This window comes from Centrocercus urophasianus, unplaced genomic scaffold (genome assembly GCF_019232065.1).
Source record: "Centrocercus urophasianus isolate 14NV4802_14NV808 unplaced genomic scaffold, USGS_Curo_1.0 seq_11, whole genome shotgun sequence".
Classification (NCBI taxonomy): domain Eukaryota; kingdom Metazoa; phylum Chordata; class Aves; order Galliformes; family Phasianidae; genus Centrocercus; species Centrocercus urophasianus.
In genome coordinates this window covers 40,345,081-40,362,446 of record NW_024884253.1, presented here as the reverse complement: position 1 = coordinate 40,362,446, position 17,366 = coordinate 40,345,081, and positions in this window count along the sequence as shown.

The following is a 17,366-nucleotide window of genomic DNA, read 5'->3' as shown; positions in this document are numbered from 1 at the left end:
CTATGATTTATATACATACATGTACACACATATACTTAAATTCTATCTGTTCCAATCGTGTATCATCTATTTCTGAAGAAAAATCAACTCATAATCATTTTTCTTAAGTTCATATCAAAATATAAGGGAGACATTTATTAAAAAAAAAAAAAAAATCTTCAGTTATAACGAAGAAAGAAGTGAAAGAAAAGAGTTCATACACTGGGTATCACAGTTCTGCATGAAATTGGGTGGCAGCAACACTGTACCAAAAGAAAAATATTCTCCTCTCTCCCCTTCCTTTCTGAAGACTAAAACAATCACTCATTTACAAAATGACTCTAATCTAGAGCTACTCTGTGCTGAGTGTGTTAAACACCTGAATGAGACACACAGAGCACAGGGTAAGGGTGATTCAGATGCTGAGAGGTCTGACTAATGCTTCTGTGCATTAACAGCAGAGATTAGTGAGCTGGCTCCATGCATGCAAAAACGAGCAGTAAATGGCAATATGCTGGAAAGCATTAGAGATTTTGGGGGGATAAGGGAGAAGGAGGGAAAATTGCTGCTATCTGTGGTGCAATTTAACAGGTAACAGCAACTTTGAAAGAATACAAAAGCACTCAGAACCTCTCCTACTTGAAATAGGTAATTAGGTGGGGATGGAGTGATTCCTGGGTAGTATGCTATTGGGACAGTTGCTGCCTTTGACATGACTTCCTGGGTAGTCTTGCTTTGGTCTGCTACATTATTTCTCCAGCTGACTCCTGTTGGTAGTGACCACCAAATATTTAGGCAGAAATTTTGCTGACAGCAAGGAAACACCCTCCAGAAAGACTCACAGCGTGGCTGACTTGTGGAAATCAAACTGTATAGTTATATACAGTAGTATAGTAGTTATAAAGTAGTTAAAGTAGTTATAAAGCAGGTATACATTTTTATTAGAGTGCTGGGTGCAAAGGGGGTAGCCCCTCCTAGTTTGCACACTGCAAAGTGAGAGTTTAAGGATATTTATAGAGAGAAGTTACACATATGAAACAACAGGAGGGAATATTACTATTGATTCCAAGAAATTAGGCATAGCTCATTCTGATATTACAATTAGAATAGGAGGAGATATTACAAATGGTTCCAAGAAGTTATAATCGTATTCTCCACCCCAATTGCTGAGTTATCATGACTTGCAGGTTGTAATAGAATTCTTAAGTCACAGTCTGAACCAATGTGTGAGCACAAGTGCCTGGTGCAAGAGAGAGATAAGGCTGCACTCCTCGTCTCGCTCCCCCTCAACATCCCTCCCTGCAGCATCTGTTTTGCCTTTGTTCACTTTATACCCCTTTGCCTAGTTCATAATTAAGCAAAATGCTCTTCTGAAACAATTCTAAAGAAATATGTTCCACATAATGGCATGGTCTGGAGGTTCCAACTAAACTCTCCAAGAACTCTTCAGTCAATGGGAAAAGAACTTCCACTCAGGGCAGTATGGCAGATCACTGCTAGGCCACAGTCTGGCCTTGCTAATGCTCAGCCACTTCACAGAATCACAGAATCACAGAATGGCTTGAGTTGGAAAGGACTACAAGGATCAACAAGTTCCAACCCCCTGCCACAGGAAGAGCTACCGACCTCCACATGTGGTTCTAGACCAAGTTGCCCAGGGCTCCATCCAACCTGGTCTTGAACACCTCCAGGGACAGAGCATCCACAGCCTCTCTGGGCAGCCTGTTCCAGCACCTCACCACTTTCTGTGACGAACTTCCCCCTGACATCCAACCTAAACCTTACCTCCTTGAGCTTGAAACCATTCCCCCTTGTCCTATCACTGTCTACCCTTGTAAAAAGTTGATTCCCCTCCTGTTTATAATCCAGTTTTAAATACTAGAAGGCTGCAGTGAGGTGACCCCGCAGCCTTCTTTTCTCCAAGCTGAATAAGTCCAGCTCCTTCAGCCTGTCTTTGTAGAGGAGGTGCTCCAGCCCCCTGATCATCTTTGTGGCCCTCCTCTGGACCCTCTCTAACAGCTCCCTGTCTGTCTTGTATTGGGGGCTCCAGACCTGGACACAGTACTCCAGATGGGGCCTCATGAGGGCAGAGTAGAGAGGGACAATCACCTCCTTGTCCCTGCTGGCCACCCCTCTTCTGATGGAGCCCAGCATGCCATTAGCTTTCTGAGCTGCAGGAGCACACTGCTGGCTCATGTTTAGTTTTTCATCCATCAGAATGAAAACATTTAACAATTAACTTTTAGAAACATTTTTCAATGTGAGAATTCTGCAATCAACAACCCCCTCCACACCCCTCTCCCATTAGTAGCTTGCTGCAGTTTTTAACAGGAATCACTGTTATCAGACAAACCTGCACTTTAGGCATATCATCACCCCATGGGAGATCACAGAATCACAGAATGGCCAGGGTTGGAAGGGACCTCAAGGATCATGAATCTCTAACCCCCCTGCCACATGCAGGGCCACCAACCTCCACATTTAATGCTAAACCAGGCTGCCCAGGGCCCCATCCAATCCGGCCTTGAACACCTCCAGGGACAAGGCATCCACAACCTCTCTGGGCAGCCTGTTCCAGTACCTCATCACTCCCTGGGGAAAGAATTTACCCCTGATGTCTGACCTAAATCTCCCCTCCCTCAACTGAAAACCATTTCCCCTCGTCCTACACATATCAACCCTTTCAAAGAGGCTCCCTTTAGGTGTTGAAAGGCTGCAATGAGGTCACCCCACAGCCTTCTTTTCTCCAGACTGAACAAGCCCAGCTCCCTCAGCCTGTCCTCATAGGGGAGGTGCTCCAGTCCCCTGATCATCCTAGTGGCCCTCCTCTGGACCCTTTCCAACAGCTTCTTGTCTTTTTTGTACTGTGGGCTCCACACTTGGACATGTATTCCAGATGGGGCCTCACAAGAGCAGAGTAGAGGGGGAAAATCAGCTCCCTGTCCCTGCTGGCCACCCCTCTTTTGATGGACCCCAGGATACCATTTGCCCTCCAAGCCGCTCATATTGGCTCACATTAAGTTTTTCATCTATTAAGACCCCCAGGTCCTTCTCCACAGGGCTGCTTTCACGGACCGCTCCTTCCAGTCTGTATGGATGCCTGGGATTCCTCCGGCCCAAGTGCAAAACTCTGCACTTTGCTGTGTTGAACCTCATCAGGTTCACCCGGGCCCACCTCTCTAGCCTCTCGAGGTCCCTCTGAATGGCATCCCTTCCTTCAACTGTGTTGACCATTCTGGGTGATGTCGATGTTCTGGGTGTAAGTGGTTTGCCTGTTCTGAGACCTCCACCTCCACTCCAGCGCCTGTTTGGGAACCAGATGGCCACTAGCAAATATGGGTAAATTTGCTCCTTGTCCTCTTAAATTTCTCAGGGGAGTGCCTGGCTGCTTCACACAGACTCTGAAAAAGCATTTTGAAATGACACAGTAAGAAAAGATAAAAAACGAAACTACACCTGGCACAAACCTCAAGGCTATAGACAGGGCCAGACCCAGGGGAATATCCACCTGTGTATGGGGAGGAGTTGGATGTCCTTCTTATGGCCGTATCAATGGAGTTTGAACCCTACACCTTGCTGTTCCTGCCTGCTCGCAGCAGCAGCTCTTGGCCATGCAGGGCTCACAGCAGGACAACTGACCCCATATCCTCATTGGGAGGTTTGTGACAGGGGATCCATAATGGAATAACACGGGATATCTTTTCCAGATTTCCAAATAGATTATATATTGCCCAGAGTATCTCCATGAAGCCCTTCTGAGATCTAGCTGCAGAGGAGGGAATGTTTAATTAGCGGGCAGCATAATGCCAGGCTGCTGTGTTCCGGGGCTTTGTATTATTGATGCGATCCTCAGCGGCAGCCGGGGGTAATTAGCCCGGCGCTGGGGGCCACAAGGCGTGTTCCTCTCCCGCGGCTGCAGGGCTGAGCAAGGAGGTGAGGATGGGTTAGTAGGAAAAGCCAGCCCTGCTGGGAAACCACTGCAGGTGGCTGCTGCTCCGCTTCCCAAGTGGTAACAGCCAAGTTTCTCAACCTGGAGATCAGGCCCCTGGAGAGCTGGCAAACCTGCGAAGTGATCAAAAAGTGGAGCAGAGCAGAGCAGAGCAGAGCAGACAATAAATGTGTGCTGCAGACTGCTGCTTTGACGGGGCAGCAGGGAGTTGCATGGGGCCATCACTTCAGCTTCCCCTTTCCCTCATCCTGGCCGGAATGTCACACACTGCCACTGGCTTTTTACTTTTCAGTACACTTCCAATTTGTTTTCTAAACAATGACAGACTCACAGCTACATTTACCTGCAGAGGTGATTACCTCAGAAACCCAAACTGAGAAGTGTTTAATTTGCCTGTATCTATAAACAACCATTTTCAAAGAAATAATTTCCCTTAAGGAGACAGTTTCTTTGTGACAATAATATTCACTTCTATTAGGGCATGTAGTTTTACAACTCAAAAGCACTTCTCATGCTGCTCAAACCAAATGCATTCATGGGGTTTAAGAAGGCAGAAGCCAATTTCTCAGCTAATCCATTGTTCTGCATAACACAGGTCACAAAGTTTCATCTGGTTTCTTAGTAACCTGTAATTGTCTAGGTACCTGCTTAGGAAGACTAGCATTCTCCCTAGGCTTACTAAAGAATTATATATATGTATGTATGTATTCATCTGGTCACATGTGAGACGGGACTTTAAGGAGATGGGCTTAGTCCCTACCTGTAACTAATCAGCTGTCTCCCAGCTGATGAGATAAGGCTAACAAGCAGCTTACTTAAGGGAGGAGCTGCTCTAGGGCTAAGGAGACTGGGTCATGGAGAGGGTAGGGCTTTGTTGTGTAGAACTGGATGAGCTGCCTGGTGATGCAGTGATCTTGGAGCAGTCAGGAGCTCTGGTTATCCATCTCACCTGGCTGTGGCTCTGTTTGGTTCAATCTTTTTAGAACAGCCTTGGGAAATGCTGCTGATATCTGGTTCTGGCTGAGCGGAACATACTCTGCTTTCACAAAGGTTGTTCCATTGCAGAAATTGTTACTGACCTATGTGGGATATTTGACTTTGTTATGTATCCACTGTCTCTCAACAGCAACTGATGCTATTTCTATGCAATAGGTTATCCGCATTTTTTGTCCTTGAACTATGTTGCAACTCTGAATTCTAACAAGAAAGATGGAGAGCTTATCACTGTGCAGAGCTATAAGAGTTTATCACCTAGAGCTCTGATTAGGATGGGTAATGTGCAAAACTATCAGGCAGCATATTCACTCCTTCTGTAGTGGTTCTTCTGCTTCACTAGTGAAAGTTTATACTACCAAGGACTTCCAATCTCACTGGAGCCTGCCTAAAAGCCTTGCTTTTAGCAGGTGCTGCTCACAAATTGGTTCGGTAGCTCCCTCCAACCAAGTTCTTGCCATCTGTCATTGCACTGCTGAAATAGGGCCCTTAATCCTGCAGTAGGGATGCTCCAATCTAGGGAGAGGCTTATGCAGATGTCCTTCCCCCACACACTTTATGGCAAAGATCCGAAAACAAAAAGAGGGCTACCTGGGTATCCAGGGTACAGGTAAGGCAGAATTCTGAAGGCACAAAGCCGTTCTGGTATCTCTTGCTCTTATTTATTGTTAAAGCCCGCCTGTGGGTTTAGCACCGTTCTTCTCGCCCCGTTAAGGGATAAACAATGCCTGAAGGCGGCTTCCTTCCCTGTGAAGGAGTCCCCGCACTACACTAGGTGGCACTGCTTAATACTTACGTCTTGCTCTGCCTGCTCCCTGGATCCCGAGCATCCTGCAGCTGCTGTTCCATCGGGCTTCCACCAGTATCAGAGGGTCACCTGCAGGGAGGGATGCAGGGCAGCCATGTAACAGGGGTGTGGGAATGGTCTATAGGGACTTGTGCTGACCTTATCTCTTTACCTTATTAAATAGGTAAAGCAGAGCTTTTCAGTGATTACAGAGTTAAAACTGAGTTCTGATGTTATCTGTAACTCCTGTTAACATACCCAGTCTTAATTCTGTCATGACTAGAGCAAAGGGCTGAACTGGTGGAACTGCTACAGACAACAGTCATTGTAGGAAACAAGAAATACGAGTGGTAACACAGCTGTTAGATCAATGAGTATGGTGGGAGGACAAGCTGGGGGATAACAAATCTCTTTGCTCTCATCAATATGCTATAGATCTGGCAATAAACAACAGGATTTCTGCTTTCAGAACAGTGTTCAGTTTAATCTGAAGGCTGATTTTTGCAAGGATGATCTGATCAAAACTTAAGAATGCTGCTCTTCTTTCAGATGCCAATCTTTTATGTTGTGCCCTTTGCTCACTAATAACTTGCTAGATACACCTGAAATATGAAAGCATACTGTGCTACCAGTATTTTGTGTCCTTTGTAGGCATACGCTGAATTTTCAGAAAGTCAAACACAACTTCTTAACTAGTGTACAGTTCTTGTACGACTGCTTCAGAATGTTGTGTAAAATCAGCTTTCTGTTCATGTGCAGATCTCCAAGAGTAAGAAGACATTTAAGTACTTTGAACCTACGTTAAATACTTAAATACTACATTAAATACATTAAATACTAAATACCTAGCTGGGCCTGGAACACTTAAACTGACTAAAGCCATGTTAGAATGATGTGGGTATTACTGAAGATGGATAAAGTTCTGGACAAGTCAAAATGAGATCGCTCCCACAGAAATATGAAAAATAGATTGTTGTGGTAGCTGTAGACTGACCATTCTGATGCCAATTCCTAGGAAGAACACAGAAGTCTACTATAGTAATAGAAGGAACTGCAAGTTAATGAATATTGACTTCTACTGATTCTTTGTGGAAAATGTCAAGCCATCTGCGGACATTGAAACAGGCTGTTAAGCTGTGATGGAGCACTGGAGATATCCTGGCTGATTTAATGTCGATCCATTTGGTCTCTGATTTAGGCCTTCTAAATGAGCTTAAAATCTGGGGTGACTTGAGGAGGAAGGAACTGCAAGTGTACACAAGGGTTAAATTAGAATTTAAAAGATCCAGAGAAAATGGCTTAAAAATACTAGTTGGGATACAATAAGGATAAATAGGATCCAATTTGTTGCTTGCTTCCAATAGAGTATGAAGGACCAGTGGTGAAGTCTTTTCCACATGCATCTTGGGCATATAGCTAAACGCAAATCTCAACTGTGCTGTTGCCAACGCTCCTCTTCCATCTCATTAGAGTGGGAGACAAACAGAAATATCAAGGCACATGGGAAATTCTTTTTCTACCCATCATTGATCAAACCTCAGCTGGAGCACTCTGCCCGGTTTTGGATATTGTACTTCAAGAGCAATGTGGCACGCTTGGAGAGCATCCAGAGCAGAACATGTTCTTCCTTGTAAAGAATATAACCTAAGAAGAAAAGACCTTCTTAAAAAGTATGTTATTTGAATTAAAGAAAAACCTTGGGAGTAGGAGGGAAGGAATTATTACAATTTTCAAGGAAGGAAATAACCTCTTCAAATATAGAGAAAAAGAGCAGTAGCTTTAAATTGGTGCAAGAAAGGTTGTGAGCTAAAGCTCTCAAATGGTGAGTGTCTGAGGGAGTTGTGTAGTTTCAATAGGCTGAGCTTTAAGGAGATGTTGATGAGAACTGCCATGAACTACAGCAGATACAGTCAATTCTGCCTTGATCCAGTGAGGAGACTAGACAGTACCTTCCTGCATTTTTCTATTTAACAATAATTAATATTGAAAAAAATCATCAATGTGCAGCTGTACAATGGATGTGACATACACATTTTCTGTGTTATATACTTATCTATTGGTACTATATCCTCTCATTGTGTTAGTATTTATTATTCTACTGAGTAGAAAAAGGCTGGATGATCCTGATATGGTATTGTTCTTCATATGCTATATGATGTGTTAAACAACTGTGGAGAGGATTCGTTTGATCAAGGAAAAAAGTTTTTGGTATGTCAGTAGTATTGGATTTCTATTAGGTACTTAGTTTTGCCAATATTAAACCGTGAAAAAACCTACATATTCCTTAACTGTTGCTTCCAGTCCCTACAGTTCTGTTGTTGCATGATTCTGTAGCATGACAAAGGAAACAAAATGGAGAAATCTCATATGCTAAGGCTGAAAAGTTTTTTTGAGTAAAATGCTGAATTTATGTGCCCATAAATCTTAGTAAGTGATCCAGTTTGGATATTGGGAAAAACTTATTTTCAGAAAGAGTGGCCATGCCATGGAACAGGCTGCCCAGAGAGGTGGTAGAGCCTCCATCCCTGGAGGTGCTCAAGAAACCGTGTGGATGTGGCACTGAGGGACCTGATTAGTGGGCATGGTGAGGATGGCTTATGGTTGGACTGTGAGGGATCTCAGTGGTCTTTTCCAACCTTAATGATTTTGTGATTTTAAGCAGAATGTTAATTGTTTGGATGAGAGCTATGCAAATTAGAGTTTTAATAAGAGGTATAAAGTATATACTTAAGGAGCTTTATTATAAGAAACAATTGTTTTCAAATCTCAATTACGTCAGGGTTTTTTAGTGATTTAATGACTGTGGAGTTTATGTCCAGCCCAGACTCAAATGTAGCACCAGAAAGAATATTTTTGTTGCATAAACATTGCTGGACAAATGTCAAAAAACTTCTATACCTTAATTTGAAGCTCAGGTACAAATAACTTACTATATATAGAATTAAAAATTATATGGTTTCTCTGAGAAGTTGTTTTAAAAAAGACATTTTGCCTTTCATGACATTTGTTTATAATTTCTTACAAAAATCAGACTGCTCTATGGATAGCAAAGGGGCACCACACTGGTGTGTAAGACAGGGGCTCCCTTTCCTCTGCCTACAGTGCCTGTTGCTTTTGGGTCTTGGCACTCAGTGGCCTAAGTGCCCTGAATGGATCCCTCTGGGGGAGAGCAGAGAGCTACTTGAGAGGCAGCAGGGTGCTGATCTCCACAAACACCAGAGGGCCTTGGGAATATCACCTCCCTCTTTCTCAGTCCTTAAACAGAAATCTCTAATGATTTACAGCTGTGCATGTCTTTAAATACTTTTTGTTGTTGTTTTTTTTGGTTGTTGTTGTTTTTTGGTTTTTTTTTTGCAAGAGTGATCAGTGTACTTCAAAAATCCTTCCCATAGCTTTAGTCCTTGTACAGAAAGATACCACTCATTCGGCTGAGTTTTTACAGCCTTCTATTTCTGCAGAGTAAACTTCCATTCAGACGTACCAAGGTAACTGTGCTTAAGAACAAACACTGTTGTGATGGAAATTCAGGAGAGACAATCTTAAAGATTTCACTTTTTTTTTTTCTTGATATTATCCTGAGTTCGAAAAAGCAAATCAGTAGAGGACCCCTCCAGTTCACTCAGCCAAACACTTGTTCCTGGCTGCATGAAGCCTGCTCTGCAGCGAGGAAACCCAGTTGCATGGGAAGCACTGCACACTGAAGTGCTGCAAAGAGGCAGTGCTGCTTCTCAGCACCTCGAATAGGTTTTGTTGTGTACAATCAGAACGCAAGCTGGATATTGAAAATTTGTGGTTCAGTAATTTGAGCACTCCTCTGACGTGATACAAATAATGAAAAACACTTTCCACGAAGTCTACTTTAATAATGAGAATATTGCTGATTTTCAGTGCAAAGGTACTGAGGTGCAAAGGTTTTATTTGCAGCAATGCCCAAAGTGAACTTTAATTATTCAACTTTGCAAATACTCAGTGATCCTGGCTCAGTAATGAGGTCTTCCTACTCACATGCATTTCACATTTGAAAAAAGAAATGCTATTTGTAAAAGTCATATGTTAAAATACAGCATGGAGACTAAAAATTAAAAAGGAAAGAAGAGTTATAGTGTGATTTCACAGCCCCATGCCTCCTGAAGGTGATCAAATTCTAGTGTGAGAGAGGACTTGTATTAAAACATATGCCCAGTCTCTGCTATGATCTGTATTTTTGTTTCTGTGCTGGCTGCTAAGAGAGCATGGCACAAGAGAAGTGGTCTCAGCTAGGTACATTTATAAATCTAAAAGCACAGGCTGCATGAGAAATAGGCATGACAAATGCTTTTCAGGACCTTGTTTCATAGACTCCTTCCTCCAAGTATGTTATTGTATACGAATGGTTGGCATGTGCATACGTGAGAAGTCTGAGTATGGCTGGTTTTAGTGGTCCTGGTGGCTTTTTGGTTGTTTTTTTCTCCCTTTGTGTGTGTGTGGCTGTGCACGTGGAGGAGAGAGGGAAATGGAACACATAATGAGTGTCACGTTTGTGAGGTGTAGAAATAGCTCACTCCTTCATGTTTTTGTCCCTCTCAGAAGCTCATATTTGCTACTTTAAGTGTCTCGGTAGCTCGCACAGGCTATAGACACGACATGTAGAAGAGCTGGGCTGGGCTGTGCTCCACAGGGTCGAGAAGGCACTGTGTCCTGTGAGAACCTCCACCCAGCCCAACTGTGATGTGGCCTGAGGACCTGCTGAGGCCTGTGTTCCTCTGCAAGCATGATTGGACAATGGGCTCTGGGCCGCCTGCACTGCTAATGTGCAGCAAGTTGCATGCAACAGAAGAAAGCAACCTGCTGTAAATGAAATCTGGCAGAACCAAGCTAAAGCAGTACCGCTGGCCATCAAAGCTTGGCCTCACAGCTGCTTTCTCTCCTTCTCATGAAGTGCAGCAAATGTAACTCAATGTGGCAGCTCTGCAAGGCAGAGAGAGGAGGGGCAGTCAAAGCTGTTTATGGATCGGACCTTCTCCATTCACAGTTTGTCCACGCAGCAAATGGTTCTGAATTATTCAAATCTTTTTGGAGTTAATTTGTACTGGGTGACTGGTGTATTGATGTAACTGAAGTGGTTCTTGTTTTGTGAAATGGAGAGGAAAAAAAACCACAGCGATGCTAGCTGCAAACTATAACATGCTTTGCCAATGCCTCTGTCAGCTTTTCAAAGGCCTAAACTACTTGATTTGCTGGGCAGCCCAAGAGTGAAGGTAAATGCTCATTTTACAGGCAGGGAAATTAGGGTTGTTGAAGTTCTAAAGCATTGGTTACTAAAGCAACCTTCTCCAAGTCCTTTTTTTCTACTAATCCGTAAGAACTGTGATAAAAAAAAAAAAAAAATAGAGCATTTTGGTCCTCAACTTGTTTTTTAGCCATAATTTTCATGCCTGTTTTAGAAGTGCTTACAACTACATGGTCCCCTTTAGAGCCTTGCACCAGAAGTTCCACATGAGTAGGAAAGCAAAGATGAAACAAAGCACTGAGGAAGAACCCAAGCCTTGGAAGTTTTGGATGCAATTCACCTGAATATTTTGAAACTTTAAGAGATAGATACAAATGCGACTAGCAAGCTTCTAGTATTCCCTGACCCATTCAAACAAGAAAAAGGACCTAATAATAAAATCCATATTCCTCACCTAGCTGCAGGTATACATTCAAGACCCTCACAGGAACCTTCTCCTTGTTGACCTTGCTTCCAGATGTTTCACACTGGCCCTCTCTCACTCCATACTGAGTCCCTGCCTCACACTGTGCTGATCAAAGATGCACAGAGTACCAGCAGATTGCTCAGAAAGTTATGAACACCTCCAAGTGTTGGCTGGAATGAAGCTGAGCCAATAATGAATGGTTTATTGCAGCATCTAACCTGATGTATCAGTTGTCCATGCTAAAATTATGAGGACTAAACTTTACAAAGCTGATGGATATTAAACTAACTAAACAAGAAGGGCCTGACTTGACTTTTTCTGTGCAGCAGGATTTTCAAACTACTTTGAAGTACAGTGCAATGCATAAGTTTGAGCCCTACTTTTTTCTGGTGTTTGTAGATTGATAGATCAGAGAAAATATCCTTTCATAATGCCAGGCCCAGCCCAACTCCCAGCTGATGTGTACCCCAAGCCTCAAGATTCAAGGGATCATTAAAGAAATTTTTTACAGGATCAACTACTGACATATCTGCGAAGTTTTAAACTACAAGTGTAAGGACAGTGAGAATTTTTACGCTCCTTTTGAATTTCCAGTATTGGCTTAAACTCTGTAAGAAAAGGATAGGCAGTAATTATTTTGCAGTGCATCTGACCCACTTGTGCTTGTGAAGCAAAGAAAATCACCTGGCTCAATAGCAAAGTCACTGACTGCGCATTACATATAATTCTTTTTAAGAAAAAAAAGAAAGCACCACAAGCTGCAGCCCATCAAGTATGGCTCCACAACAAGCTTATTTTTCTTATAATAAGAAAATAAGCACAGAAATACTCTTCTATAGGTCATCTCTTAGCAGAGAAGCCGAAAGCAATAGCATTTTCTGCAAGCAGTATCCTACTATGCTGGAGCTTCTGCATGCTTGATTGTAGTGTAGGTGGAAACTCCTACCAGCAATAAACCAAAAGCAATAAACATCCACCGATAAACTGTTGCCATGATTCCATCTCTGCTTGGGAAATATTCACTCTGAATACAAAATCATCAAAGTGAAAGAGAAGATAACTTCATAGTTCTTGGCTCTTCCATTAGCTGGGGCTCAAATGAAACCAGAGTTTGAGACCAGCTTACACAGCCAAGAACAATCAGCCTCACTCCTTATTCTACTTTCTTGTCTTAAGTTATGGTCTATTAAAAAGATTTTGGATTTGTTTTCTTTTTTGTGAGGGTACTCCTCAGTGTGATCAAGTGGCTTTTCAACCTTCTCTTTGATAAAGCTAAGGAGACACATCCTTTGAAAGGCTTGTCCAGGCCCCATCTTTGCCCTTTTCAGTTCTGGACTTTTTCTGTTCGTTTCCCATGTCATCTCCTTTGCTGCAGCAGCAGCAATGGCATGCAATATTCCAATGCCCCATATAGCAGTGAAATCCTCTGCTCACAAGTTGCCAGTTCACACACCATGTGCATCAACAAAAGAGGGCAACAGGATTTCCTGCTGAGTTGCTTGTTCCTTAGGATTGTCATATCTTCTTCCTTTCTTCTATTTTGCTGGATCTGACTATCTGTCCTGTAGGTCTGAACCCTTTCCTTTGCCCTGGGTATGCATTCAGCAAATCAAGTAAAACTCTGTAATACAATGAACATTTACAGTCTAGTTAACAAATAAACATTCTCCAGTCTCTTGAGTTTAGTAGTTCTAAACATCAAAGAACTACAAAATCTCTTTTTTTTACATTCAAAAAATTGGATTTATATTCATCAGCACTGAGATTAAGAATCTAGTCTGCAAAAAGGCTGGAAAAAACAGCAAATAAATTACAGAGTGAACTGTAAGCCAACAACCAAAAAGACAAAAATATGCCTAAAGAGATCTAACTGCATTAATAAGTGAACAACAGATGATGGAGTAATTACTATTTCAGTATCAAAGGGTCTTAGTCGCTTTGAGGAGAGAAGTGAAACAAGGCTACATGCTGTAAGTAGGAGACTAACCAGCAGCACAATCACTGCTAGAATCTGATCTTGGTAAGTTACCTTTACTTAGAAATCCTGACAACATACAGAAAATACAAGACTGCAAATTAATAAAACAAGTACTGTGAAAGGCTATTTATACTTCAGAATAAAAGTCAGTGAAAATATTTGCCTTCAGAGACCACAGACATTGAATTCGATGTAAAATTCGCAATTTAGTTGATATAAAAGACCTTTCTCTCCAGCCAAGGTGGATCCAATCAGTACTTGACAAATTTGAGCTGCCCATTAGATCAATGGTTTCCTTGGTAAGGGCCAGACACTGAGGAAGACTGCTGTTTCCTGCACAGATGATCAGCAGTCCTTGGAGGAAGCACAGAGATCCTGCTGCTTTGTGGGAAGCAAAGCAGTCCCTGGATGTGCAGCGAGCTGCCTTGGAGTTAGGTGCTCAGACACAGCCTCATCTCAGGGCCGTCAATTCAATGGTGTTTGGGCAGGCAGCTGGCCGCATGCATAAACACTTCCAGAAATCCAGGGAGGTGGGAGAAAGGTCAGGGGGAGAAGACCCTGATTCTGCAAATGCATTAATGTCCATAGCTGTGAAATCATAAGTCGTCCCATTGACTGCAAAGGGCAGGATGTAGGTTTACTGGCAAGGCCGCAGCCTGGTGTCATAAATCCCCTGGGGCCGAAGGGGGTCTGCTCACAGAAAGTCTCAGAGTCTTAGGGCGCTAAAACAAATGGAGTGATCATTGTTTTCTCTGTACGATAAGGCTATGGAGGAACATCCACTGCAGACGGTAAACAAAAAGTGAATTGTAGCCTCTGTGTGGTATCTGTTGTCACTGAAAGAACCAGGGGAATGACCACCCTTGAGACCACCTGTGTGTGCATCGGGGATGATCAGAATCCAGCCTGTCACTCCATGTGACACCTTGCCTGGTGACTTCCTCCTGAGAGCAGACAAAACCTTAAAACCCAGCAGGTGTAATGGGCACACGCATTTAACCCTACATACGCTGCTACCAGTTACGTGCTGTCTGCAACAAGCTGCTTTGTGCTGCCCCTGACCTGTGCTCAGGTCCTGCTCTGTGCAGCCTTCTTGAGCAAGGGCTGGGTGTTTGTGTGATCAGCCTTTTCCTGTGCAAGGAGAAGGGATGCCATAGGGCATGAAGCAGGGTTTGGTACATCCCAGCTATCCTGCACAGCCTCTGCTGTACTGAAACTCAAGACAGGACTGGAGGTAGCCGTGCTGACTCAGGACCATCTAAATTCAGGTTTCTCATGCTGGAAAAGCATATACTCACCAGGACAACTGAGAAAACTGGAGCAGCAAGAGTGACTTTAACCCATAAAAAATCTACCTCAGTTTAAAAAAGGCTCCAGTAAAATGGCCAAGCCCACCAGATTGCATTATTAACTGTAAAAGTAACTGGAATTTCTTATCCTTTCTAAATCTATGCATTTTATGTCTCTGGTAATTCCTTAGCCTGCAAATTTCTGGAATCAGAAATGTGCTAACAGGCTTTTCTGCCTATTATGAAATGCACTTATTACTTCTGCATGGGAAAGTAATATGCTATTTTGATTTTCAACAGTCATTTCTGTGTGAAGCGGTGACTTTCAGCAGCAACCAGCAGCTTTTTGTAAGCTGGAAGTTAAACAGTGGCTATCAGCTCCAACCGTCTCATTCTCCCAATGAGATTAAGACTTGTTTTTCAAACTAATAAAAAAGTTTAATATTCTTTGAGTCATAGTTGTACTACCTAGAAATATTCTGAGCCTCATTTTGTGATTGAGAAGTAGTCCCACACAGCACAAAGTGCTTGGAAATGCTGTGGGTAAAGGCTCAGTGCAGTACATGGAGCTGGTCATGGCACTCTGCAAAGCCATCATCAGTTGTATTTAAGTGATCCCGTAAGGATTCTTCAGCCCTGGGGAATATCCAGAAGGTATGAGGCCACTGCAGGGTTCCTCCAGTCAGTGCCCACTACCGATGGGAGGCACTGCTGTGGGAATTCAGTTGTTCTCACAGCTGGTTTAGCCGCGCTCCTCCTAGGGCTATGGGTAGGCACCAAGGCAGACTATTTGCCAGGAAGTTACATCATTTCAATGAACTTTGATGTTTGAAGCAGAGATCTGCTTTCAGGTCAAGTGCACTGTTCAGTGGTGGCATTCCACTGCTGTTTCTGTGGATGAACCAAAGCCCTGGCAATCAGTAACACACCTGGAAAATCAGCTGCCTGAAGGCTCTGATTTAAATCCCATTTTGCAGGTGGTACCAAAAGAAATCAGTGGAAGCATTTCAACTGGAACAGAAATCAGAAGTCTTATTTGCTCAAAGATGTTCAAAAGGAGCAGAGCTGCTGGCATGCTGACAGATCCCACATCACACAGACAGGAACAGCACTATCAATGCAGGCCTTCTTCTGGATCAGCTTCAGGCTCTTTCCCACCCTTCCACCTTCACTGCTGACAGAAACAACGGCTGATGCCTCTCCGCTGCTGATGCTTCAAATCAGACACTCTGATTTGAAGCCCAGCACAGTTATGCTTCACCAGGGAAAGCCCCATCAGTGGCACACATTTAATAGAGGTGCTGCCGGCAGCCCACCCGCCACGCTTTGACTGCAGGCAGGAGCAGGGCTGGTAGCTGTGCCAGAACACAGACAGGGCTGCGGGCAGTTCACCAGCAGCTTGCACAGCTCTTGCCCAGCCCGTGCTGGTGCAGGCAAGCTCTCTGCACAATGTGAGAGCCCGGGGCAAGAGGCAATCACATTTCTCTTCTCTTTGGGAGAAAACAGAATGTTGTGTTGTAATTAAATTTGCCAGACTCCACTGCAGCATGGTGGTGCAGATGACAGGATGCAGATAAATATTTCTGGGCAGCCTACCCTCACATTAAAGCACTGGAAGGTTGATTTTCTTTGTTTGCTTTACAAATAGCCTTAGTCCTGCCTAGTCCAAGAGGGAATGTTACTGAAGGATAGCTTACAAATACTTTTTTTTCTGCACTAAAATAAGGATGCAATTTTTAACACTAATAAAAATAGAAACGTAACTTCTCTCCAGACCTTAGCTAACAGAGGTCTTGTTTTCCTGACTTGGAAAACCAGCCAACCAAACAACAACACACAAAACAAACAACAGCAACAAAAGCAGCTGAAGCAAATAGAAGGTCTGTGAACATGGAGTTATTACTTATTGCAAAGGACTTCTATTCGGACTGTTATGACTTGCTCTCACTGATCCCAATAGAAGTTGTTTGTCTGTAAGAAGGAGAGCTGTACCAACTGATTTTCATAGATCATAGAATCATAGAATCACCAAGGTTGAAAAAGGCCTCCAAGATCATCCAGTCTAACCATCTACCTACCGCCAGTATTTCCCCAGTAAACTGTAGAATCATTTTCACGTGGTTGTTCTGTTTAAATATGTTTCCTCAGTTTCCCAAGGCATAGAGCAGGACAAGGTACAGCATTTGCCTTTGAGCTCCCAGCCTTTTTATTTGGTGTACTGTGGCTATGCATTACAAAGTGGTCACAAAGCTGCAAGTAGCTCATTTTGGATCGTGCCTCCGATCACCTGGGAAATTGGCTTTTATTGTTGTATACTCAGATTCCATCATGATCCAGGTCCCTGGGCTGATCAGTGCAAATAGCTGCTGAATGCATGTACAACCTCTCTTGATTATTATGCAGCTGTACTGTGCAGTAGCTTTCCTCCATTTACTTTGTCATTACCTGTTTAATGTTCCTCTGTCTCTCTCTTTTAGAAAGGAAATATTTTTGACCTCAATCAGTGTTTCTTCAAACTCCTTCCTCCTCCACCCCTACGGGGCTCATGCTTCTCCATCAGACCATAATGTTCCTTCACTAGGGCGGCTTGTCCTTCATCACCTGCTGTCCCTCTCCCACCTGTGCCAGGACATCTCTGTGCCAGGACATCAGAGCTTCTGCCACCCTTGCTGGCCTGTAGTTAATGGGAGGAGGTTGAGTGGAGCTGTGATGGTGG